We start from the raw sequence: 26326 nt of genomic DNA on the forward strand, positions 1-26326 counted from the left end.
TGTGTGTGTATATATATGTGTGTGTATATATGTGTGTGTATATATGTGTGTGTATATATATGTGTGTGTTATATATGTGTGTGTATATATATGTGTGTGTATATATATATGTGTATGTATATATATGTGTGTGTGTGTGTGTGTGTGTGTATATATATATATATATTTTTTTTAGTAGAGAGGAGGTTTCACCATGTTGTCCAGGCTGGTCTCAAATTCTTGGACTCAAGTGATCCATCCACTTTAGTCTCCCAAAGTGCTGGGATTATAAAGTGTGGGCCACTACGTCTGTCCCGTACTCATTTTTTAAATGAATAGTCTTTGCTTTGAGAAGCCCCTCCTGTGTTCATGGGACCCACCTCCATGTGTAATCATGGGATAGGCTGGATCCGCTGACATTAAGAAGGTGGTTATTCAAAACACACAGCAATGATAAGCAACAAAATTTGGACCCTGAAAAACCAAGATGAATACCAAAGCACTGGATAAAATTATTGCATTTGGCAGGGTGTGGTGGGTCACACCTGTAATCCCAGCACTTTGGAAGGCTGAGGTGGGCGGACCTCTTGAGCCCAGGAGTCCAAGACTAGCCTGGGCAACATAGCAAGACCCCATCTCTACAAAAAAATACAAAAATTAGCCAGGCGTGGTGGCACACACCTGTGGTCCCAGCTACTCGGAAGGCTGAGGTGGGAGGATCACCTGAGCATGGGGAGGGTGAGGCTGCAGTGAGCCAAGACAACACCACTGCACTCCAGCCTGGGCAACAGAGTGAGATCCTGTCTCAACAAAAAATAATAAAAAAATAATAACTACATTTGTCTATGACTACAGATTGTAAATACTACATAAAGAAGTGATGAAAAGAAAGGTTAAATCTGTTGCAGGATCATGAAGGTACACACGACATGGGGAGAAACCCCTGGATAGAAGGAGGAGAAGCAGAGAGAAACCCCTGGATAGAAGGAGGAGAAGTAGAAAGAAACTCCTGGATACAAGGAGGAAAAGCAGAGAGAAACCTCTGGATAGAAGGAGAAGCAGAGAGAAACTCCTGGATAGAAGGAGGAGAAACAGAGTTGGGTACCATCACATTTTGCATTTGAGCTCTTCTATTAATAGCCTGAGATTATTACAGCCTTGCAAAAAATCTAAATATTTGAATCCATTATCGATCATTGTGTCTGTGAACAAGCTCCTCATATAGCTAACAATCTTCTCCTTTTAATTGATGGTTTGAGAGTCATATAATTTAATGACCAACACAGGGTTGATAAATTGATTAAATGCATAAAAACAAAACTAAACTAAAACATTCTTCTGCATTTTGACCCAACGTCTACAGTGAGTGCAATGTGATACCAAAGAGAATAATTTGATAGCATTTCATTATAATCATTACTGCCTAATTTATTCAATGCAGATTCCATAGAAACATGCACATGGAATGGCGACTTAATAAAATCACCTGGATTCCTAACAATTTTTAAATATGTTTGAAATATTATTCTATAATTAGTTTTATTTCTTATTGTTTTGTTTAACATGTCAATAAACATATTTGTATGCTGTCAAATATGTTTGACCGTTTTATTATTTTTCATTTTTATTCTTCCAAAACTCAGTGAGTATACATAGTGTAGGGAAAATTTGAAATAGAAAGACTCAGTTGACTATCTACAATTTTAAATTATTCTTTGGGTAATAATTTTGTTCATTTTTATTCAAGAAAATACAAATCCTTGTGTGTGGGACTCAGCATCATGCTACGTTACACTGTTGACTTCGTCTTCTCATGTATGACAAGCGAGGTCCAAGCAGGGAACTGTTGTTTATAAAATTGGGTAACTGAAGAATAAAATTAAGGAAGGGGAATGGTGCAAAGTTATGTGGGCAGGAAACCCCTCAGGCGACCCGGAACACAGTGGCAGAAAACATGAATTCTGTGGAGAATGCTGTCATTTTCTGTGAGTGAGGCCTGCTTCAGGGAAAACCACAAAGGCAGGAAAAGCTTCTTTTTTTTTTATATAAACTTCATACTAATATTTTGCTTTGAGAGTCATTCCTTAGAAAGCAAATTGCACAAAGAACCCAAATAATTTTGTTAGAATGTTGAATCCATTCAGGCACTTCCCAAAGAGTCTGGAGAAAATGGGCTTTATAAGGGATTAAGTTCGAAGTTACATCACTGGATCGTTTTAAAGCCAGTCCTAAGGCCATTGTGTCGTCAGTTTTGGAACACTCAGTTTACCGATAAGTTCAGAAAATTGCAAGTCATATTCCAGTCCTCTGGAATTCAGACATATTTTTGCTTTCTGCATTCAGGTATGTTTTTATTCGTTCATTTATGACACAAATCTGATGTTTTGGCTTAACTCTGTACAAATGAGGACAGACCTGAAAGTATGCATTTGAATCTTGAGTCCCCTTCTCTTTCTCTCCCAGTTTAGTTTTTGCTGTGGTGTCTGCTTTACAACACAGGGTGCACAGCACACTCAGGGCCCCATGGTAACACCCACTCCTGTGGGCTTCTCTTCCCCCTCCACGGGAAGGACTCAGGCACAGACCTTCAAAGTAATCATTTCCTCAAAAATATTCGCGTCAACGCCACTGCCCACTTGGTGAAAGCCGTCATAGCAGTGAGTGACATCGGGGCATACATAACATCCCGTCCTCCGGAAGGCCGAGCACCTGCCAGGGGCCAGCACACAGCATAAAAGGACTGACGACAACATAAATAAATGCCTCTCGGTGGCAGAGCCGAGAAACCTGAAACGCACTTCTGAAGTGAGATGGCCACTTCTGCAAAGTGCGGAAAGGTCGCTGGTAAACGCAGTAGGAACACAGGCGCAAAGCGTGGTGAGAGACTCGCCCAGCGCTTTCCTCGGTTTCTCCCAGGGCTTCCACGTCACCAGCTTCTCCCTGCTCTCCTCCTCAACCCCAAAGTAACATCTGTCATGCAGAGGAAATGAGGGGAGGCAAACTGAGACTGATAAGTGAATGACGATCCTTACGACCATGACTTTAGGCCTAAAAATAAGGAAGGCCAAGCTTTTGTTCCACTCCAGTCCTAACACCTTGGTGGCCGGCACCCCTGACTTTCCTGCTTGTGGATGGATAGCATTTGGTTCCTTTTGGTCAGCAGTGAACACTTTCCCTGTAGCATTAATGATCAATGGACAGGAGGGCTCCACAGAGGATGTGTCCTTTAGATCACAGAGATCGGAGAGCGCACGAGAGGAGGCAAGATGCCTCCCCCAACAAGAAGACACCCATGGCCGATCCTTAATGTTGGACATATCCGCATAAAGTTAGAACCTTCGGAAGTAGACGCCCCAGGCAGGCCCAGGCCCAGAGGGTGAGTGCTGCCCCAGCCTCCAGCGCTTCCCAGGCTCCAAATATTTCAGTCAAGGGGCCCATTAGCAGAGCATGGAGGCAGCTTATGCTCTTTACGGTCAACACCAGCTTAGGTTTGCTTTGTACCTGTGCCTGTGGCAAAATAGGATGTAGGAAAACTTTGATTTTATTTAATCAGAGGTGATGAGCAACTAACCAAAGCATAGTTAAGATCATCCCAGCATCATCCACTCAGACCCCCTCCAGGGGCCCACATCGTGTTGATTTTCCAAGTTCTCCCTGGGACATGGGCTCTGGGGAGCAGGAGGCCTCATGGGAAAAGTTTTATTTTCAGCTGAGCCCTCTACATAGTAGGAGATGAGCAGATTCAAAGTCACAAAGATGTTAATCTACAAATACTGTAAGTTTATTATACCACTGACGAGGAATCCGTTTCTCCCGTGACTAATGTTGATGGATTTTGCTGAAGAAATTCAAGTTGATCTTTAGAGTTGGGCGTAATCTATCATTTTTTAATGGAAAAGGGTCTCATTAAATATTTATTCACTGCCTTATGCAGCAGTGAGTCTTGGAGGCACTAACGGCTCCTGCCTGCTGACCAATGGCTTTTCCACACGTGTCGTTAACATGGCATTTATGTCACCAAAAATAACACACGGTCAAACTACTGCCTCAGAGAAAGCCGGGGACACTTGATATCACTGAACTGCCCCCAGGTTTAATGAAAGCAGAGATTAATATCATACACAGAAAGGTGGAAAGAAATGCAAAACAAGATAGACGTGGACACTTCCGGCTTCAGTCAATGTTCTAGAACTTGGTTCTCCTCTTTCTAGTACTTGTTTTGTTCTAGCTTAAAGATGACATCAAATATTAGTCAACCAATATTTGGGATATAAACAGAGTGTCTCAAGCTTCATCAGCTAATGAGTGTAAACATGTTGTTTTATGTTTTCAATTATGTGAATATTTCAAATATTAATTTTCCTGAGTTTCTTTCTACTTGATTAAAGTCCAGTCATTTTCTGGGATTATATTCAGAACTGACTCCCTCGAATATCCTTGCTGAATGGGCTTGGCCACCTCCTCACTGTAGCCGCCATTCTCAGGGAAAACGGGAAGTCCACCAACTCATGTTCTCTGAGTCCTCACACTGGTCCCTAATGTTCCCTCCATATCATCGTCATCATTAAGTCCAAGATTTACCTTTATTTATCTCTTCACTGTGGCAATCAGGAAGCCAGTTTTTTTTTTTTTTTTTGAGACGGAGTTTCGCTCTATCGCCCAGGCTGGAGTGCAGTGGCCAGATCTCAGCTCACTACAAGCTCTGCCTCCCGGGTTCACGCCATTCTCCTGCCTCAGCCTCCCAAGTAGCTGGGACTACAGGCGCCCGTCACCACGCCCGGCTAGTTTTTTTTTTTGTACTTTTTAGTAGAGACGGGGTTTCACCATATTAACCAGGATGGTCTCGATCTCCTGACCTCGTGATCCGCCCGTCTCGGCCTCCCAAAGTGCTGGGATTACAGGCTTGAGCCACCGCGCCCGGCCAGGAAGCCAGTTTTTAAGTCAGGCGGGAGTCGGTGGCTCTGTCTTCTATTTATATTCATTCCAAGAGAAACCCAGAGCTAAGCCCTAAAGAGTTAAAAGAAGGAAACAAAGTCAGCGCATATATACACAATTCACTTTGCACTCACATTGTCGAGGCAAAGAAGGAGGACCGCCCATGCTGTCAGTTATATATTATACACAGAATCTCCCATTCCCCCGGAATCTCCAGGGCATGATGTTACATCAAAGCCAGTTGAGACACCTAATTCCTTTGGAATTTTCTGCAAGCAATCCTGTACTGCAAGCTACACTTGGGAGGGCTCTGTTCCTGACCATCAGGCATGCATTTATTGTCCTGAACATCAGTGATGGCCCAAATCACAATACTGTTTTTATTTTCTGGTGGGAATCAGGTAGTAATGTGATTAAACATGTGAGAGGGAGCTTGGGTGAGGCTTTAGGGTCCTCATCCAAACCCCAAGTCAGATGCAGGAAACAGTGAGCCTTAACTCATGGAGAATCAGCATCTGGTAAGACTCACGTGACTTCTGTGTGTACCAGGCTGAGCTTTTATTTTTCTTGCTGTTATTAAGCTACAACACCCAATTTTTTGTAATTTATAGTTTAAGAAAAATATTTCATTGCATATGACTGTTGTCTAAAATTTTGAATCAATATTATTAAAAAAGTGACTTAGTACCAGTGAGTGGCAACCGAATTGTCTTGGGAAGATGAGAAAAGAACAGAGGTGAAATAAATATGCAAAATATGCCGTCTTTGGGGTGCACAAGAAAACCAAAGAATGCCGTGACATATTCTTTATATGAAGGTTTCAGAGTAGTTCAAATACAGACAAGAGGTGTGAGAACTGTGTGGTTCAATAGCGGGGTGCTCTCCTGTGGGACTCCAGAGCAAGCTGGTAACCCAGGGTCCTCCCTAAGCACTGGGTCCCATTGCTGGGCTCATCTTGGCACTCACACAGGCGCAATAGCTTGTCAGCATTAAGCCTAGCAGAAAATATCCCAGAAAAATGTTGTTGTCGTCAATATGTTTGGTATATTAGGTTGGGTAGCAATATCAAATAATTGCATTGCACGAATTATATCAAGTAATTAAAAGACATTAAATAAAACTACATAATGTAGGTCAACTCTAATGGGAATTAGGTGATTTTTTTCCTTCCCTTTATGAGTGGTTGCTGTATCAGTTTGTGAGAGTCCGACCTGGTGTAAAGTTCTGTCTCTAATCTCCAACTCGCTGATCCAAACTAAAACTTGCCAAGGCTGCAGAGCCAACTCTGCTGATATCATACCTCCAGGGAGAGATGAGGGGAACATTGTTTTCATTGTGTCTTCCTTAACAGTTATGTAAAGCAAAGACAATTAAAACACCTCCCAGGAGGAGCCAAAGGATGTTGTTCATGAAATCGTTCTCAGGATGACCTCCCAGCCACAGGTGAAACCCAGTGTGCACACCCCACGAACTCTAATACCAATAGGAAGTGGTGACCTCTCAGCCACAGGTGAAACCCAGCATGCATCCCCCGTGAACTCTAATACCAACAGGAAGTGATGACCTCTCAGCCACAGGTGAAACCCAGCATGTGCACCCCACGAACTCTAATACCAACAGGAAGTGATGACCTCTCAGCCACAGGTGAAACCCAGCATGCATACCTCATGAACTCTAATACCAACAGGAAGTGAACTCTAACACCAACAGGAAGTGACGACCTCTCAGCCACAGGTGAAACCCAGCATGTGCACCCCACGAACTCTAATACCAACAGGAAGTGATGACCTCTCAGCCACAGGTGAAACCCAGCATGCATACCTCATGAACTCTAATACCAACAGGAAGTGAACTCTAACACCAACAGGAAGTGACGACCTCTCAGCCACAGGTGAAACCCAGCATGCATACCTCATGAACTCTAATACCAACAGGAAGTGAACTCTAACACCAACAGGAAGTGACGACCTCTCAGCCACAGGTGAAACCCAGCATGCATACCTCATGAACTCTAATACCAACAGGAAGTGAACTCTAACACCAACAGGAAGTAACGACCTCTCAGCCACAGGTGAAACCGAGCATGTGCACCCCATGAACTCTAATACCGACAGGAAGTATATTCTGAGTTCCCTTCTTCCATGGCTGTTTTTAAGCATAGACTCATATACCAATAAATCATTTCCTTAAAGTCTGTTTCTAAAGTGATCTATTATTGTTAATCCACTCCATAACCTCATTAAAACTATGCAGAATATTCCTTCTCAGATTTAGGTCACATGTATCCCAATTATATGAAAACATTCTCACTAAAATTTCCGGAATCCATTTTTCTAGTTAAATAGCCTTCATTTCACCAAATTACTCCAGTGTTGACTGTATGTAGCAATTACGTTTGTGTTGTATATTTAAACATGTATCGTACCTCATAGTAGCAATTACCCATTTCTTATTAGAGCTCATAGTTCTTTGTTCTTCATCCATTTCAAGATTATTCCTTCTTCACTTCAAGTAGTTAATTCACTTTTCTTAGAAACCAGTGAGTACTGAAGATACTGTTTTTCATGCTTACAGCCATTCCGCATCTACTTGGAGCTCTATTTGTAAAGTTTAATTAATTCTTTAATCCTGCTGCTTTTGTTTCACGAGCTAGTATCTCAAACAGTTTTTAAATGGATGTAAATGTACTCTGCTTTGTTGACACGCTTAAGTACCTCTTCTCAGCTGCTCTACGTGCTACTGACAAATTGAAGACATTATTAGACGAGAAAAAGTAAATAATCATACTTTTCCTGAGAAATCCAAACACGTTTTAACATAGCTCTAAAATGTTCATACATTTTGTGTGAAGAGAGTGTAGGAAAAAAGATATCCATAATTTATGGGTAAAATATTTGTGCGACGAGATGGTAAGGCATGTTTTCAAAAGGCAGAATTGTTTTCTTTAGTGCAGGTTTTTATTGTGGTTGCCTTAGGTAAACCTCACACCATTTTCCCATTATGCATGAAGATAATCCCTGTGGCCTCCCTAGGGATGGGACTGGGGGGAGCTTCTGGGGCCGTAGTCAGGACATAGAAGGTGGAGATTTCAGGCGTGTGACATGTGAACCCAGCCAGAGTCGGCCTGTGTCTGTGCCCTCTCTGCAGGGGTCCCTACAGCCACCATCCAAACTACAGCTTCCAGTGGCTGCATGGCCAACCCGGCAGACATCACATCTCTAGGGAAGATACCAGGGGAACATTAGGGGATCCTTCTAAACAAGGGCCTAACTCAACTTCTGAGGTTTTTTGCCATATAATTTACTCCTTTTCTCCCTTTGTTCCCAGCAGGTCCCCCCTTTTATTCAGGAGTCCCCTCCCCAAGCAGCTTATAAAACTCTTTCTTCATCTCTGTCACCACAGGACAACGTGATTCTGTTTACTTACTTATTTTATTTATTTATTTATTTATTTATTTATTTATTTATTTATTTTATTTATTTTGTGTGTGTGTGTGTGTGTGTGTGTGTGTGTATGTGTGTGATGGAGTCTCACTCTGTCGCCCAGGCTGGAGTGCAGTGACGCTATCTTGGCTCACCACAACCTCTGCCTCCCAGGTTCAAGCTATTCTCCTGCCTCAGCCTCCCAAGTAGCTGGGACTATAGTCATGTGCCACCACACCCTGCTAATTTTTGTATTTTTAGTAGAGACGGGGTTTCACCATGTTGGCCAGGCTGGTCTCAAACTCCTGACCTCATGTTCTGCCTGCCTCTGCCTCCCAAAGTGTCGGGATTACAGGCGTGAGTCACTGCGCCTGGCCCGTGATTCCATTCTTATGCCTGACGCCTTCTGTCACGGGAGTGCTCCCACACCCGGTGCGCCTCGTCTTGCCCCTCCTTCTCAGCAGTACATCACCCAGCACGTATCCTTTCTGTGCTAAAAATGTATGGCTTTTCTGCCATTCTTTATTCCTCCTTTCTTGAATCATTAACAAATTGACCACACATTTATTACTGTTGGAAAGTAGTAAAATTGGACACATCTAACCTCTCCTTTTTTGCCTTTTAAAATTTTCCTACTGGCTGGTTGGGAATTCATTCGTTCATTCGTTCACTTATTTGTTCATTTATTAATCAATCAATCGATACTTATTGATCACTTTTTCTGTACCAGCCACTGTGCTAAGTGAGCAGGAACTCAACATCCAAGGCTGTCAAGGGGGAAGAACATAAGCTACAGACGGATGACTATGTGTTTTCTCGGCGTGTGTCCAGGATCACAAACTTTTCTCAAATCTACTCTATAGGGATTGTCAAGGGATCTATGCTTCCCTATTTTTTTTTTTTCTTTAGAGCTCCAAGCTGTAGACATAACTTCATGGAACACTTAGCAATTTTTGGTTAATGTGGAGGAACTGGGCCCCCAGGGAACGAAGTGGGGGACTTAGTCCCAAGGGACAGAGATTAGAGTTCAGCTTACTTTGCTCTAAGCACCAAACAAATTGGGGAGCTCTAGACATCTATGGATTCTCTGTGGGCCAAAACAAAGCCCACCTGGTACGTTTCTAGGGCCCAGGATGCAGATGCGCGCAGGGGACTGTCAGTCACAGAAGCTGAGGCACAAAGAGGAAGAGTGGGAGTAGGTTCAATGGTGACAAAGTAAAGGAGAAATTTATAAACGACCTTTAAGCCAGGTGCGGTGGCTCACACCTGTAATCTCACCACTTTGAGACGCTGAGGCAGGTGGATCACTTGAAGTCAGGAATTTGAGACCAGACTGTCCAATATGGTGAAACCCAGTCTCTACTAAAAATACAAAAAATTAGCTGGGCGTGGTGGCACAAGCCTGTAATACCAGCTACTCAGGAGGCTGAGGCAGGAGAATCGCTTGAACCCAGGAGGCAGAGGTTCCTGTGAGCCAAGATCGCACCACTGCATTCCAGCCCGGCTGTTGCAGTGAGACTCCATCTCAAAAATAAGTAAGTAAATAAATAAATAAACAATCTTTAATACTGACTATGCTATGGGTATAATAGTGATGAACAACAAGTGAGACAATAAAACAAATGCCAAAACATCAATCCCAGGTGATTTTCCAGTGCCGGCTTCCAGGATTTGGGATCCAAGAGAAGCAACTTATAAAATGAGGATGGCAGACAGGTACGGAGGGGCTTAGGAAACTAAACTCAGGCTGATGTGTTTGATGTGTTACCTTCTGACATGAAAAACAATTCCAGGTCAAGCTCTGAATTAACGGACGTTTTGCACTGCAGGGTTTTTCCGGGTTTTCCTGGTGGGAATTGCCCAGAGTTGCCTCTTTAGGGATTTCACACATTTCAAAATGGTTTAACCTACCTGTTAACTAGTAATGCTTTTGTGCCCTGACTTATTTTTAAACAATGGCTTTGACAATTAAGCTTTATAAGATAATTCTGCTCAACAAAGGGTTCAGGAGCTGGTGCTCTTGGAGCAGGGCCGTGGGGTGCTCACTGAAGACCCTGGGCCCCTTGGTGATGGTCACAGTGTCCAGCAGCCTGACCTGCCAGGGCCCAGGTGCAGCGCAGAAGCCAGAAGCCGTCGAGAATTAGCGACCTAACCCTAAGGGCATGTGTGCATAACGCTACCAGTTCTCATGCACCCCTGAGCGGGCAGATCCCAGCCAAGGGTCCAAACTCACATCCGTGGATCTCCAGCCTGAACTGAGGTCCACTTACGGTGGATACTGGCTTTGGATTGGAGCCAATACTGGCTGTCTCTACTTTCCTGAGTAACTCCCTGACTTTTACCAGGGTGTCCCAGGGTCACCTCCCAATGAAAGACATACCTCACATCTTTGGACATCCACTTCCGGGTGAACCTGAACTAAGACAGCCTTCATACTTTATATGAAAGCATATTTCTGTTAACTTATTGTGTATTGGTCTAAAAAGAGAGTTTCTTTGAATGTTTAGTTTGCTCTATCATTGTCTCACAAATCAATATCACAGGAACCTTAATCTTGTTTCCTGTTTTCTCTAAATTTCCTTCATTATGGATTCATCTTTTATGCATGGATTTCTATTAGGAGTTACATTGCTGACTGGATAGGAATTTTCCTCTTCTATCCCAAGGCACATGACAGCAGAAACAGGGAAATCCACCTCTTAGCAGAGCAGGATTCCCTTAAAATGCATAAAATATTGACTAAGGTTAGATAAGAAGGAGGTCAGAGAAGAGAAATGGAAGGAACCAATTAGATCTGAGAATTGAGAAGAAAGTGGAGGAGTCCCCCATGTCAATGAGAGAAGAATTCTCCAAGGATGTGTCCTGTTTGATAAGTTGCTCTGTTGACCTTACCAAAGCAGGTGAATTTCTGCATGATGTTCTTATCTTGGGCAGGTGGAATGAAGTAAGTTGGGGCAAATGAAACCAGTGAAGGAGGCACAATTTGCAGAGTATATTTTTGTCCAGTGCTCTCCCTTTACTAGAGAGATATGTCACAAAAGTAAACTGACTGAATTAGTAAGAGATGGCATCAATGTAGGAGGCAATGTCTTCAAGATTAATTAACTAACAATAAAGAAACATTGTCCACTCCAGAGAGTTAATCAATATTAATCCCTTTTCTTCTTTTTCTTCATTTGCATTATGATACATCCTGATACATCAGGACTCTGTAACAAAGTGTCACAAACTGGATGGCTTGAAACCACAGAAATGTGTCCCGTCCCAGTTCTGAGGCAGAAGCCCAGCGTCAAAAGGTCGACAGGGACATCCCTCCTTTGAAACGCTCGGGAAATCCTTCTTTGCCTCTCCCAAGCTTCTGGTGGTTTTCTTGCCATCTTTGAGGTTCCTGGATTTGTAGTTGCATAATTTCAACCTCGGCCTTATCGTCACCTGGGGCTCTCCCATCTGTCTCTGACTGTCTGTGGCTGTCTTTCTACGAGACACCAGGCACCTTGGCTTGGGGCCCACCCTGCTCCAACATGAACTCAACTTAACCCATCGCATGCACCAAGACTCTGCTTCCAAATAAGGTCACATCTGAGGCACTAGGAGCTGGGACTTCTCAATATCATCTTTGGAGGGACACAATTTTTCCCAAGACAGGTGGTGAAGTAGAAGAAATAGATCAGGTTTTTTTTTTTTTTTTTTTTTTTTTTTTTTTTTTTTTGCAAGAGAAGCTTCATTAACAAGACTCCTACATTAAATATATGTTTTGACTACGACTATTTTCCTATTACTTGAACTTCAAACCTGTTTTGTCCCATACAATATTTTGACAAATCATTCAAAAATTATTTATCCATTCACATTTGAAATAAAGCATAGTTTAGATATTTGAATGAGGTTATGTTTCACATTTTAATAGCATTTTTTTCCTATACATTTCTGCACTAATAGATATAAATTATGGTTTATAGAATGGTTTGGGATTGGGGCTACTTTGTACTTCACCCAAAGACAATGTTGTTTGGCTATTTCTTATTAGATTATTTTCTCCTAAATTTGCTTTTCCCAAAGTCAAGTTGAAAAGTAATTTCAATTACTTCTTTTTTGCCTTTCTTTCTTCATCCTTCCCTTTTTCCTTCCTTCCCTCTTTTACTTCTTTTTTTATTTGCTTTAATCGGATACTTGTTAGTGAAGACATTGTTACATGAGTTATTTTTTAAGCAATAGCTTAGAATTCTTAGAGTATTTCACATTAAGGAATGCCAGTTCTGCTTTTTCCATAGAAAGTTCTTCACCCTTTCCAAGAAAAATTTGAAGATGTAGAATAAGGACTTACAGGTTTTGAAATCTATATAGACAAGTTTATCCTGGGAATATTTAAAAAGCATTCACTAAACTGTGTGCTCTATGCAGGCATGTACACAGGGTCCATTTGGCTTTTGTAGTTTTCTACATTTGTGACAAAGAAGATATGACACTTTTGCGATTAAAACAATTATATCTCTTTTAATATTCTCTGGTAAATATTTAGCTCAGAAATCTTCACTTAGATTTTCAACTAACATTAAAAAATGTTTATAATTAGAGAGCTTTGTCTTTTATTATTTGAAAATCCCATTTCATTATTATTTTTGGCTTCCATTGTAATTAAATTATCAGGTAAATGCTAGTCCTTAAATATCTGTCCCGATTCCCTGCATTATTGAATTGAGCTAATTGAACTCATTTTTTGTTCCTGTCGGCTATAGTGATGAGTTCCTGATATTTGCAGATGACACAGCTCAGGAAGACTTGCAAGGGGCATTCCTTGTTGCTTACAACCAAGTCAGTGATGTTCCGCAGGAAGCAGTGTGGTTTTCCATTTGTTGCACATCTAAACTTTTGCTAGAGTGTGGCTGCCTCACGTCTGGCACAGGTGTGTTGTGATGGCCGAGAAGGTGGCTCTGGAGCCAAGAGGATGGGGCTGGAATCCTAGTTCCACCACTTACTCGAGGAAGGACTTTGAGCCAGGCACCCAACCTCCGTGCCTCAGCTCCTTGCTCTGAAAACGAGGCTGTAGACATGTGGACTCATGAAGTTTTCACAAGAATTCAGTCAGGATACAACATATCATGGAAACACTCCCACAAAATTGTTAGATAATATTAGTATTTGCTGTCACTGAGTCATGTTAGAGTGTAGCCGACAGAAAGAAACAACCCATTCCTAGATTCTGTTCACTTTGGCTGATAAAGAATGAGTGAAGTCATCTGAACAAAAGGAACTTAAGATGTTAGTTATATATTTTTGAAGTCAATGAATTTCTTAAATAAGAACAGCTCTTCCCCAATTGCAGAAGGCAGTAGGTTGGATTCTCTGAGATTTTTAAACATTTCATTTTACACAGTGCTCCTTCACTGGCGTGAAGTCTGTCAGAAATAACAGAGATGATGATAGATTTCTGTTGACACATGTTGATTGGATTGTTGTGTGTAAAAAGCCAGAAAAAAATGCACAATCTAAATATTTTCGGTTAAAAGCATTCGTGTTTGTTGCAGTGTTGTTGCGGTAAAAACAGCAGACAAATGTAAACATAAAATGGTGACAGTTTGACAAAACCTTATACTTTGCAGCGTTCTAAAGTATTATTCTGGTAGAAATAGAATTGCAATAATAAAGTCCCATGCTGGAAATGTGGTAAGGTTGAGTTTATAATAGTTGACATCCACCCATAAGGAAAGAAAATCAGGCTCAATAACCCAGAAGTGTTCATTCCATAATCTGGAGTCCTGGCTGAAGCTCTGTTGTTCGACTAGGTTGAAGGCTGCAGACAGCTCTGGGTGTTTGGAATGGGTAGAGAGTTTGGAAGGCCAGGAGGAAGTCTCATATGACTGGTGTAATCCAACACAATCAGACTAGGAGTCGGAATGGAGTGCTCACACCCTCCAGCAAATATTCTTTGTTAGAGCTTGGGTAGTCGCAGATGGACGTGAGACCCATGTTATGTCCAATAGGCAATGCTGCCTAGAACCCGTGGATGGTTGAGAAATACGTGGCGTGGCCATAGCAGAAAAACAACATGGGAACACATGTAGATATTTAGTACCAAGGTCAAGGTGAGTTTGGCAAGTGAGGAAGATGTTGGAAATTCATATCCTCCTAGCTCAAAGAGCAATCCAGCTCTCTATGGCTCTCTGTGGCTCTGTTGGATGAGGAAGGTGAAAACGATTTGTAGCTCTTTCAAGAGCGGCTGCTCTGTCTGCAGGCCCTCCAGATGTGACCATTGATTAGCCTGCAGCTGATGCAGCAACCTTTCTGAAGACGGGATCAGCTAAATGCGCAACTTCACATTCCAGAGAAAAGCAGAGGCAGAAAAAAGAATGAAAGTCTCCCGCTTCCTTTTTTTTTTTTAATCTTTCATGTTGTCTCAACAAGAGATAATTGTAGGAGAATTGAGGTGATTTGTTATTTATAGAAATATTCATGGTTTTCTTCCCCGCTCTTGGGACTGGAAGTGTTATGCCCAAATGAACAGTCCTTTAAAAACACTCAGCAACAGTAACGAGTCTCTCAAGGTTATGCCCTAGCCTGTTTTTCTCCCTTTATGTCATTTGTAACAACTATGGTCTCTGACATTTAGTTAATTAAATTTGCCCACAGTGTCTGACTTGGTTGTGCAATTCCTCTAAGAATGTAATTTTTGAAGGTGGCAAGAAGAATGGTTAACCTTGATGAGTCGGTTAGCCACGGTAGCATGCTATTCAAGATGAGGGGAAAAATTAGAATGCTTGTACAACGTACAAATAAAAAGCCTCTGGAGAAAGCACAGATGTGGAATACTTATGATCTAGGCGATGCTTAAAAAACAAGATAGCAAAGGAAATCAAACGACTGCACAACTGCAAAACGTACCCTATGCCAGTCAGGGATCGCTATACCTATTAGTTTAATGTACCACCTTTTTCTCTGAATAAGTTTTGCATACATGATTTTTAAATTACGGCTGTTTGAAAGGTTCCCTTTGACTCATGTTTAAGAAGTGTTCGATTTGCGTTGGAAGTTTTTATTAGAAGAAGGTGGTGACCTACATCGGGGGACTGTGCAGGTGGTGAGGACTGGAATGATCATGGGAAAGGTTGAAATGTTGAGTGAATAGGATGTCCTGATGCACTGGGAATGCGTAAGGGAGCAAGAGAAAATTCATGCATTTTCTGAAGCCATCAAAGATGTCGGTTTGAACAATTGGAAGAACGGGAGCATCAACAACTGGAAGGGGGAGGGGGAGGCACCCGATTCGGGCGGCGGGATCTCATTTTGGAGCACATTCAGCTTGAGGTATCCAGGACACATCAGAATGAAGAACCAAGCTGGCCGCTGGATATGCAAGGATGGAATGCAAAGTCTTGGAATATCTAGATGAAAAGCCTGGCTCTTGGTTAAAAACCTATGTGTGGTTTTCAGCCCTAACCCCGTGTGATAACAAAGCTTTTCCTGGAAGACTTCTTGGAGATGCTGCCGTCCCCACAGCAGACTCGGGGCATAGCCAAGCCCTGGGGTCCGCCGGGGATGGAGCTGGCAGGCAAGGATCAGGCCCGCTGGCAGCCGTGCTCCTATCCCCACCCCTTATCTGCACCCCTTATCCTCACCCCTTATCCTCACCCCTTATCCTCATCCCTTATCTGCACCCCTTATCTACGCTCCTAACCTCGCCCCTTATCCTCACCCCTTATCTGCACCCCTTATCCCCACCCCTTATCCGCACCCCTTATCCGCACCCCTTATCCTCACCCCTTATCCTCACCCCTTATCCTCACCCCTTATCCCCACCCCTTATCTGCACCCCTTATCTACGCTCCTAACCTCGCCCCTTATCCACACCCCTTATCTGCACCCCTTATCTACACTCCTACCCTCGTCCCTTATCCGCACCCCTGGCCCGACACCTCCACTCCGAGGCCTCTTCAGGGGTCCTTTCTTCAGGCGCCTCTGCCGAGACCCCCTGACGGGGATAGGGTGGAAGAAGAAGATGCTCCTAGCGCGTCTCCTCTCCCTCCCCGGAACTCCCAGGGCCATAAAATCGGGCCCTGTCCTTAGGGCTCCGTTCACAGTTCCGTGACCGGCCCTCTCTGCTCTGTGCGGGCACCCAGCACCCTCACCTGCGCCTGCTCTGAGGGGAAAATCAAACAGGGGCCTTCAGGCCTCACCTCTGGCTCACAGCATCGCAGCCAATCGATGGAGGCTGCGGTCCGAGTGGCCCGGACACCCGGCGATGATTCGAAGCCACGAGACAGGTGCGGCCACCCAAGCAGCGCGTGTCCGCACAGGAAAGAAGGGGCTGCAGCCCGAGCACTCGGGTTAGGCCACGCCAAGGGGCTTGGGAGGAGAGCGGGATCCGCCAAGGAGACGGCTGCAGGGGCCACGTGTGGCCTCTTGGAACACGGACGAAGGAAGCGCTGAATGACGTAAGGACTGTCTGTAAAATGCTGCTGAGATGACAAGGGCGGTCAGGGCCGGGACACCCTTGGACATGGCAACGCGGAGGCCTGAGTGACCTCAGGAGAGGGGCTTGGTAGAGATGAGGCTCATGGAGTGTAACACGGGAGACAAACCGCAGACAGCAGGTGCAGGTGGCCCTGAGAGGCGTCCTGCACAGCACAGCCAGAACTGCAGTCCTAGTTAGTGGGTAAAGGGTCCTAGTTAGTGGGTAAAGGGTCCTAGTTAGTGGGTAAAGGGTCCTAGCTGGTGGGTAAAGGGTCCTAGTTAGTGGGTAAAGGGTCCTAGTTAGTGGGTAAAGGGTCCTAGTTAGTGGGTAAAGTGAGTTCAAGACTTTGGGAAAATAATCACGTGTTTCGTATTGCCGTAAATGAGTGGAAGAAAGGGGGAGGCCGGGCGCGGTGGCTCACGCCTGTAATCCCAGCACTTTGGGAGGCCGAGGTGGGGTGATCACGAGGTCAGGAGTTCAAGATCAGCCTGGCCAAGATGGTGAAACCCCGTCTCTACTATAAATACAAAATTAGTCGGGCATGGCGGCACCTGCCTGTAATCACAGCTACTCCTGAGGCTGAGGCAGGAGAATGGCGTGAACCCGGGAGGCGGAGGTTACAGTGAGCGGAGATCGCGCCACTGCACTCCAGCCTGGGAGACAGAGTGAGACTTCTTCTCAAAAAAAAAAAAAAAAACAAAAACAAACACCACAAAACATGGGGGGGAAACGGTGATGAATAAGATGGTGCGTCGCAGGAGGATGTGCTGGAGAAGCCAGAGCTGCTGGGGGGAGAGGAGCACAGGACGTGGTCTGGGTCATCCCAGGTGAGGGATTTTATTTTCAGGACAATCCTGCTCGCACACTCTCTCAATCATCTGGATGGCCATCATTGAAAATTACAGATTCCAAATGTGTTTTTTAGTTTCTATTAAGAACCGCATATAAATGATGCGCTAAAATGTTCCTTTAAATCTGTTAGCTCTTCAAGGGCAAAGCTTGCTCTGAAATTATTTTCTAGTGTTCAGAGCAATTAACAGAACGTTAGCAGAACGGTTGCTTAATGCATATTTATTGAATTTTATCATTTATTCTCCTGAAAGAAACATCACCTGACAACCATAATTTTGTACAATGAATTTGGAATCTGGTGAGTTATTAAAAATAAGTTTTAGGTGGACAACGTTGAGTCCTGGTGTGCATGGAACTGGCTGAGTTGCTGGAACTCGAGAGCCGCTGAAGGAAGAGGTGTCTCCGCCAAAGACACCAGCGGGCAAGAAGCCTCAGTGAAGCCTGAATGTGAGGGGTGAGATGAGCTACCCAGACCAGCTATGATGGTAATGGGAGACGATGTCTGAATTTTAAATTCCTAGCCCTAGCCAAATGTATTGGCATTTTTAACCAACAGCTTTGAAGTGGAATCTTACTGAAGAATAAGAACAAGAGGACATTTATTGTCCGATGCAGAGTGTTGCAGTGGGATTATCACAGAGGGGAAAGTGAAACTCAAGTGAATGAAACGCTACGTTGGTTTTTAAAGCTATTAGGAAAGATTTCCATTTCTAGAAATAAGGCAGGACAAAGATTTAAAAAAGAATACCCGCTACGGTTACTCCTTTCTGTAGATAACGCAACTCAATAAATGTCATCTAAAATTGGAGCAAGACATGAAATCGGAAGCTGGCATTGCCAGAGGGTAAATGTTTATCACAGGCATTCGAGATATCTGATAGGGAGGAGGAAAGAATGAGAAGCTGTGGGCCTGACTTGGACTGGGCAGGGAGGGAGGAGGTGAATCCAAGATTCTTACTTTAATCTGGGACAATCAGAATATTTATATCCTTACTGAAAAGATCAACTAGAAATAATCAGCCTTGAAACAAAAGGAATCTGAAAAGAAATACGTTGTCCTTTGCAAGCTGTGAAAAATCAGCAGTGATAGCAATAATACAGCTATGTATTATTATTTTTACATAAAAGGTATTTTTTGTTACAGAGCCAATATTTATTACTGAAAAGGTGAGATTCTGCATGAATATGTTGAGGGGCTTTTTCCTATCATTTTAAATGTGAAATTATGATACCTTGCATATAAACCTAAACCCCTAACGACTGACCTACAGTACAAATGAAATTCAATAAAGCAGCCATACATAACCAGCACTTATCTTAGGAGATAAGATGCTTAAAATATCTTCTTAATCATTTAAGATATATATTTTGCTAACAAACAGTTGCTTGTTGTACAAGAACATGGTCTCTCAGCATCACTACAGTTCAAGAGGCATAATCCTTAGCGGACATTGAACTAGCTTCTCCAAATGTATAAGCATGATTGCAATGTTTGGCCAATTTTATTTTTAATATAACTCAAGATATTTCCCACATTTCATCCTGTTAGTAATGTACTGAGTTTAGGAGATGTAAATATATTTTTTCTATGAAACAGGCCAAAATAATTTATTAAGAGGAATTTTTTTTCATAAAGTTTTGAAATTAACATAGTGATATTCTACCAATATTACATTCACTAGGAAGATAATCTGCAAGGCATGTTTGCCATAGAAATATATAACTTCACATCGGTGCAGTGGCTCATGCCTTTAATCCCAGCACTTTGGGAGGCCGAGGTGGGCAGATCACCTGAGGTCAGGAGTTCAAGACCAGTCTGATGAATGTGATGAAACCCCATCTCTACTAAAAATACAAAAATTAGCCTGGCGTGGTGGCATGTGCCTGTAATCCCAGCTACTCAGGAGGCTGAGACAGGAGAATGGTTTGAATCCACGAGGCAGAGGTTGCAATGAGCTGAGATCACACCATTGTACTCTAGCCTGGGCAACCAGAGTGAAACTCCCTCTCATAAAAAAAATAAATAAATAAAAAATAAAAAGAAATACATAACTTTAGGACAACTCTGACTTGGGTCAGCAGCTCCAATTTATACGATTCACACAGGACCAGCCAGGGGATGACTCAGAGAAACAGAAACCACCACTCTGGTGTTGAAAGAAGAAATCTAATGTGTCCTGCTGTTGCAATACCATCACTTCCTATTGACAGGGTTTTGGATTTGGCTGACAGTAGGTATGGAGTTTTTATTTTATTTTATTTTAATTTGGTATGACATGAAAACAAATACCATGGACTGCATTTTATGTGCACATTTACCATCTGTTTATCCTCCCCAGTGAGGTGTTTGTCCAGAACTTTTGCCCATTTTTAATTGAGTTGTTTGTCTTCTTATTGCTCAGTTTGGAATGCTATTTGTGTCGTGTGGATTCCAGTCCTTTATCAGATATGTGTTTTACAAAGACTTTCCCAGTCAATGGCTTGTCTTTTCATTCTCTTGGCAGTGTTTTTATCAAGCACAAGTTTATGATTTTAGAAAAGGACAGTTAGTCTTTTTTTTTTTTTTTCTTTTGTGGATCACATCTTTGGTGTTGGATCTAGAAACTCATGCCCAAAGCAAGATCTTATGGATACTCCATTAAGTGTTCTTTTGAATGTTTTATTGTTTTGTATTTTATTTTTAGGCCTATAATACATTTTGATATTATTTTGAAATGTAAATGTTCTAGTCTTGCATTTTTTTCGTATGAGCATCCAATTTTCCCAGGACCACTTTGTTGAAAGGCGACCCATTCTCCATTGAATTGCCTGTGCTCTTTGTTCTTTGTCAAAGAGCTGTTGACTGTGTTAGCGTGTTTTACTTCTGGCTCTTAATTCTGTTCTGTTGGTCAATTTGTCTGTTCCTTCACCAATGCCAAGCCATCTTGATTACTGTAAGTTCATTGTAAATCTTAAAGTTGGTTGTGTGCTGTTGTTTCTCTGACTTTGTTCTTTTCCTTCAATATTCTGTTCACTGTTATGGGTCTTCTGATTTTCTATGTAAACTTCAGAATCAGTTTGGAGATGTCCAAACAATACCTCACCTGGATGTTGATTGGGATTTCACTGAATCTATCCAGCGAATTTGGAAGAACTGGCATCTTAACAAAAAAATCTCCCAGTCCATGAAAATAGAATATCTCGGCCGGGCGCGGTGGCTCAAGTCTGTAATCCCAGCACTTTGGGAGGCCGAGACCGGCGGATCACGAGGTCAGAAGATCGAGACCATCCTGGCTAACACAGTGAAACCCCGTCTCTACTAAAAAAAATACAAAAAACTAGCCGGGTGAGGTGGCGGCGCCTGTAGTCCCAGCTACTCGGGAGGCTGAGGCAGGAGAATGGCGGGAACCCGGGAGGCGGAGCTTGCAGTGAGCAGAGATCGTGCCACTCACTCCAGCCTGGGCCACAGAGCGAGACTCCGTCTCATAAAAAAAAAAAAAAGAAAGAAAAGAAAATAGAATATCTCTCCATTGATTTAGATTTTCTTTATTGTTTTCTATCAGAGTTTTGTAGTTTTTAGATACAGATCTTGTGCATAATCCATTCGATTTATACATGTCTGTCTCATTTTTCTGCTATTGTAGTTGATATGGTGGTCTTAATTTCAAATTACAAATGCTCAGATTGATGATAGACAGAAAATCAAGTGACTTATGTGTGTTAAACTGGTATCTTATAACATTGTTGTGTTATTTATTAGACCAGGAATTGTTATTGTTTTGGTCAGTTCTTTGGGAGTTCCTACATAAACCATCGTATAATCTGTGAACAAATACAGTTTAATTTCTTTTTTTACAAAGTGTGTGGCTTTCTTTTCTTGTGGCCCTAGACAGGACATTCAGTAGGATGTTGAGAAACAACCACAGGAAGAAACCCCTTTGCCTGGGTCCCAGTCGTAAGGGGAAGATGGTCCACTTCTCAGCTCCTGATGTGAAACTGGTTGGAGGTGTTTGTAGCTGTTCTTCATTAAGTTGATGAAGTATCCCTCTGTTTCTAGTCTGCTCAGAGTTGTTTCATTCAGAGTATTGAATTTTGTCAAATGCTTTTTCTGCATTTATTGGTATGACTGTATAGTTTTTCTTATTTAGCCTGTTGATGTGGTGGATTACAATAAGTGAGGTTTTTTGTTTGTTGGTTGGTTGGTTTGTTTGTTTTTGAGCCAGAGTCTTACTCTGTCTCCTAGGCTGGAGTGCAGTGATGCGATCTCAACTCACTGCAACTTCTGCCCTCGGGGCTCAAGCGATTCTCCCACATCCACCTTCCCACATCAGCCTCCAGAGTAACTGGGGCTACAGGCACACACCACAGCACCGGCTTATATATATATATAAAATATATATATATATTTATTATTATTATTTTTTTTTAGAGACTGGGTTTCACCATGTTGCCCAGGCTGGCCTTGTACTCCTGGCCTCAAGCGATCCTCCTGCCTTGGCCTCCCAAAGTACTGGGAGTGCAGTTGTGAGCCACGGCGCAAGCCACATTAAGTGAGTCTTAAGTGTGGAATGTGCCCTGCATATGTGGAAAAGAGTCTCACTTGGTTGTGGTGTATAATTCATTTTATTTATTGTTGGGCTTTATTTGCTGTTACTGTGTTTGAGGACTTTCATACATATACTCATAAAAGATTTTGGTTTGTATTTTTCCTCACTTTCAACCTTTTTACCTGGTTTTCATGTTTGAGTAATGCTGGACTCGTGAAATTAGTTAGGACGTGTTCTTCAGTTCCTATTTTTCAGAACATATCATAGAGAATTGGCATCATTTTTTCTTAAACATTTAGTGGTGTTCTATTTTGGAAAGTTATTGCTTATTGATTCAATTTCTGAAATAGATATAGGCTCATTCATTTTGTTCAGTTCTCCTTGTGTGAGTTTTTGCAGTTTACATTTCTTTAGGAATTGATCCATTTTATTTGTTGCTAAATTTGTGGGCATTTGGTGATTCACAATATTCCTTTATTTCCTTTTATAGCTCATTCGTAGTAATGTCACCTCTTTCATTCTGATATTCGTAATTTGAGTATTTTTTTCTTTTACCTGGTTAGCCAGGTTAGAAGCATATAAGTTTAAAAATCATTTCAGAGAACCTCCTTTTGGTTATGTTAATTTTTGCTATTAATTTCCTGGCTTCAGTTTCATTGATTTCTAATCTGATTTTTATTTTGTTCCTTTCTTCTCTGTATTTTTAAGCTTAAATTGTTTTTTCTCTCATTTCTTGAAGTGCAAGCTTAGATTTCAGATCTTTTTGTTTCTAATAATGCTTTTCTAATAAATGTATTTCTTTGTAGGTATCATTTTACCTTCTCCCATAAAATTTGATTAGAAAGTTGTGTTTTGACTTTTATTTAGTTCAAAATGTTTTTAAAACTTTCTTCAGCCTTTTTTTTTTTGACACGTATCACTGAGAAGTGTGCTTTTTAATTTTGAATTTCTGGGGATGGTTCAAGTATCTTGTTGTTATTGATTTATAGCATAATTCCATTGTGGTCTGAGAATGCATTTTGTCTGCTTTCTTTCTGCAAGTTTGCTAAGGTGTGTCTCATCACCCAAAATGTACACAGTCTTGGTAAATGTTCCCAGTGACCTTGAGAAGAACGTATTTCCTGCTATTTGTTGAGCAGAGTGTTCTATCTTCTGCCTAGAATTGTCATATGGATCAAGTTAATCCCCATTATTGTTCAGATTGACTATATTCTTATTAATGTTCTGCTTGTTAGATCCACCAAGTCCTGAAAGGCAGGCACTGAAGTCTCCAGCTGTAACTGTTTATTTTTCATTTCTCCTTGCAGTTCTACTAGGTTACCTGTGTTTTGATACTTTGTCGTTAAGGACTTGCTTGTTAAAGATTGTTATAACTTCTTGGAGAATTAACCACTTTATTACTCTTTAATGTCCATCTTTATCCCTGATAATTTTCCTTGTTCTGATGTCTGTTTTGAATGGAATTACTAAAGTTCTTTGAGTTTTGTTTTGATTATTGTTAGCATAATATATCTTCCTTCATCTCTTTAATTTTAATATGTGTCTTTATGTTTAAATCGAGTTTCCTATAGAAAACTGCCCTTTTGTTGTTGTTTAAAATCCATTTTAACCATCATTGCCTTTAATTGGTATAGTTAGAACATATACATTTAAAGCAAATATTTATGGCATTGCATTAATATTAATATAATCATGATTTTATTATTTTGTATTTATTGCACTTACTCGTTTTCTCTTCCTCTTCGTTTTTGCATTCTCTGATTTAAATTGTGCGTACAATTTCATATTATTTCTTCTCTTAAGAAATAAAATCTGCTTTCTATAGAAGAAAATATTGGTTGTCTTAGAGTTTGTAATATATGTTTACAAGTAATCTGGGACCACTTTCAGATGGTTCCTGATAAAGAAATATTTTCAACTCTTGCTCCCCTTTTTTTATAAATTTGCTGTGATTTAATTCACTTATCTGTATGCTATAATCAGACAATACGTTGTTACTCTTATTACCGTGAACAAAAAATTAAATAGTAGATAAAGTAAGAATTATCTACATTTACTTTCATGCCTTGATCACTTTCTTTAGTTCTGAAGAACTTTCAGCATTTCTCACAGTGCTGGGCTTCTTGCAATTAATACCCCTAGTTTTTGTCTGAAAAGGTCTTCAGTTCTCTCCCAATTCTGAAGGACAATTTCTCTGGATCTAGAACTCTGGGTCGGTGGTGTCCTTCTTTCAACACTTAAATACTTGATTTAACTCTTCCAGCTTACATGGAATCTGTGGAAGACATCTGGTGGGCTTGTTATTTTTTTTCCTTTATAGATGAGGCATTTTTTCTTTTTTTTCTTGGGCTACTTTCCAGATTTTCTCTTGGGCTATAGTTTTGGGGTAACTTGAATATGTTATGTCCACCTGTAGCCTTTTTTATTTGTTTTTCATGTGGCTTGGTGTCCTCTAGACTTCCTGAATCTCTGTTTTGGTGTCTGTCATAGATTTTTAAAAAATTCTTGCTCATTTTACTGCAGATATTTCTTCTACTCCTCTCTCTTATTTTTTAAATCTTCCTTCTGGTATTTTAAATATCCATATATTACATCTTTTGAGATTGCCCTACAGTTTTTGAAAATTTTGTTCTTTTTTATTTTGCTCTTTTTGTTTCAGAAGTTTCTATTGACGTTTCTCCAAGCTTGTTGATTTTTATCTGGGTTATGTCTAGTTAATGATAAGCCCATAAAAGGCATTCCGTATTTCTGCTTTGGTGTTTTCATTTCCAGCATTTCATTTTGATCCCTTTTTAGAATTTTCGTCTCTCTGCTTACATGACACACAAGTTCTTATGTGACAGTTACTTTTTCCATTTGAGCCCATAATGTACCAATCACAGTTATTTTAAGTGTCCAGTCCTATAATTCCCAAATCTGTGTCCCATCTGAGTCAGGATGTGAGGCTTGTTTTCTCTCTTCAGATTGTGGAGGATCCTTGCTTTGGGGAAGCCTCATGATTTTTTGTTCATATCTGGGTAATATGGGGTTACGTAATAGAAACCAAGCTTCAGTGTGAAGTGTGATGCTGATCTGCTGCAAATTGGGCTGTACTTAATGTTTTCTGCAGCTGTAGGTTTCAGGGCTTCCAACTCCTCTCTAGTGTACAGGCTTCTATCTCTCTTGTTGTCTTTGTGTTTCCCTATAAACTCCTTCTCAAGTAGAGTTTGAGCCGGGCAGCTCTTTTGGCTGTGACCCTTGTTATTTCACCAGAACTCTGTGGGGTGGCAAGGGTGGTGGTGGGACGATGTGTTCTATCCTCTTATCATCAAACCCAAGTCTGTAGTGGGCCTGTGTCCCCAGCTGTTACCTGCACAGGTGTCTCCTGGCTTTCTTAGGTAAGAGAGGGATGCTGGAGGAGGGACTGGGAATGGCTGCTGGAGGAGGGATACTGCCCTTCCATCTGGGCAGGAAGACACTGGGCAGGAAGGCTCTGGTCAAGCATTTCCTCTGGGGAGCAGGTCTGTGTTCAACACAGTGGCTTTTTCTTTCCTCCTCTCAGAGACTCAAGGTGATTTTTTTGACTCTTCACTGTGAAAATCTAGTGGGGTTCCTGGGTGCAAACACACAAAACTGTGGGGTCCTCCTAAGACTGCAGCCCCACGAGCTCCTCATCTTTGTATCAGTCCATGGCCCACTTCCAGGAATTTGTCATAAAACATCCATGCATTCTGGCAAATTTGTGGCTCTGTGACTGTGGCTCTGTCTCCAGGTCAGCTGCCGTGGCCTGTCCCTCCAGATCCAGAGAGCCCCCCTGTCCTTTCGGGCTGGAACGGGCAACAGTGTTCAGTAGGTTCAGTTTTTCTCTTGGGTTCAGGATAGAAGTGACAACCTTCCAGTTCATGTCAGAACTGAGAACAGAAATCCTCCGCCATTTTTACAGCTTATTCTTGGCATGGCAGTAGGACCCAGATTCACTTTTCATTTCTCCAGTCCAGTCCTGAATTCCACCCCTTCTCCAGGCATTCTGAGTCCTCTTATTGAAGATACCAATAGAAGCAAAAAGCCAAGATTCTGGAAAGAAGTGTGCTCATTGTTCTTGGTCTGTCATGCCATCTCATTCCAGGCCATCCCAGTGGGTGGAGTTAGGGAGCAAAAGTGTGCGTGCGACTCCACCTAGACAC

At 41.9% G+C, this 26326-nt stretch overlaps 1 pseudogene; it reads left to right on the forward strand.

Annotated features, from left to right (window-relative positions):
* The first annotated feature begins 4636 nt into the window (after positions 1–4636).
* LOC112631734 lies at positions 4637–16760 on the forward strand (annotated as a pseudogene).
* Positions 16761–26326: the final 9566 nt, after the last annotated feature.

This window comes from Theropithecus gelada, chromosome 9 (assembly GCF_003255815.1).
Source record: "Theropithecus gelada isolate Dixy chromosome 9, Tgel_1.0, whole genome shotgun sequence".
Lineage (NCBI taxonomy): Eukaryota > Metazoa > Chordata > Mammalia > Primates > Cercopithecidae > Theropithecus > Theropithecus gelada.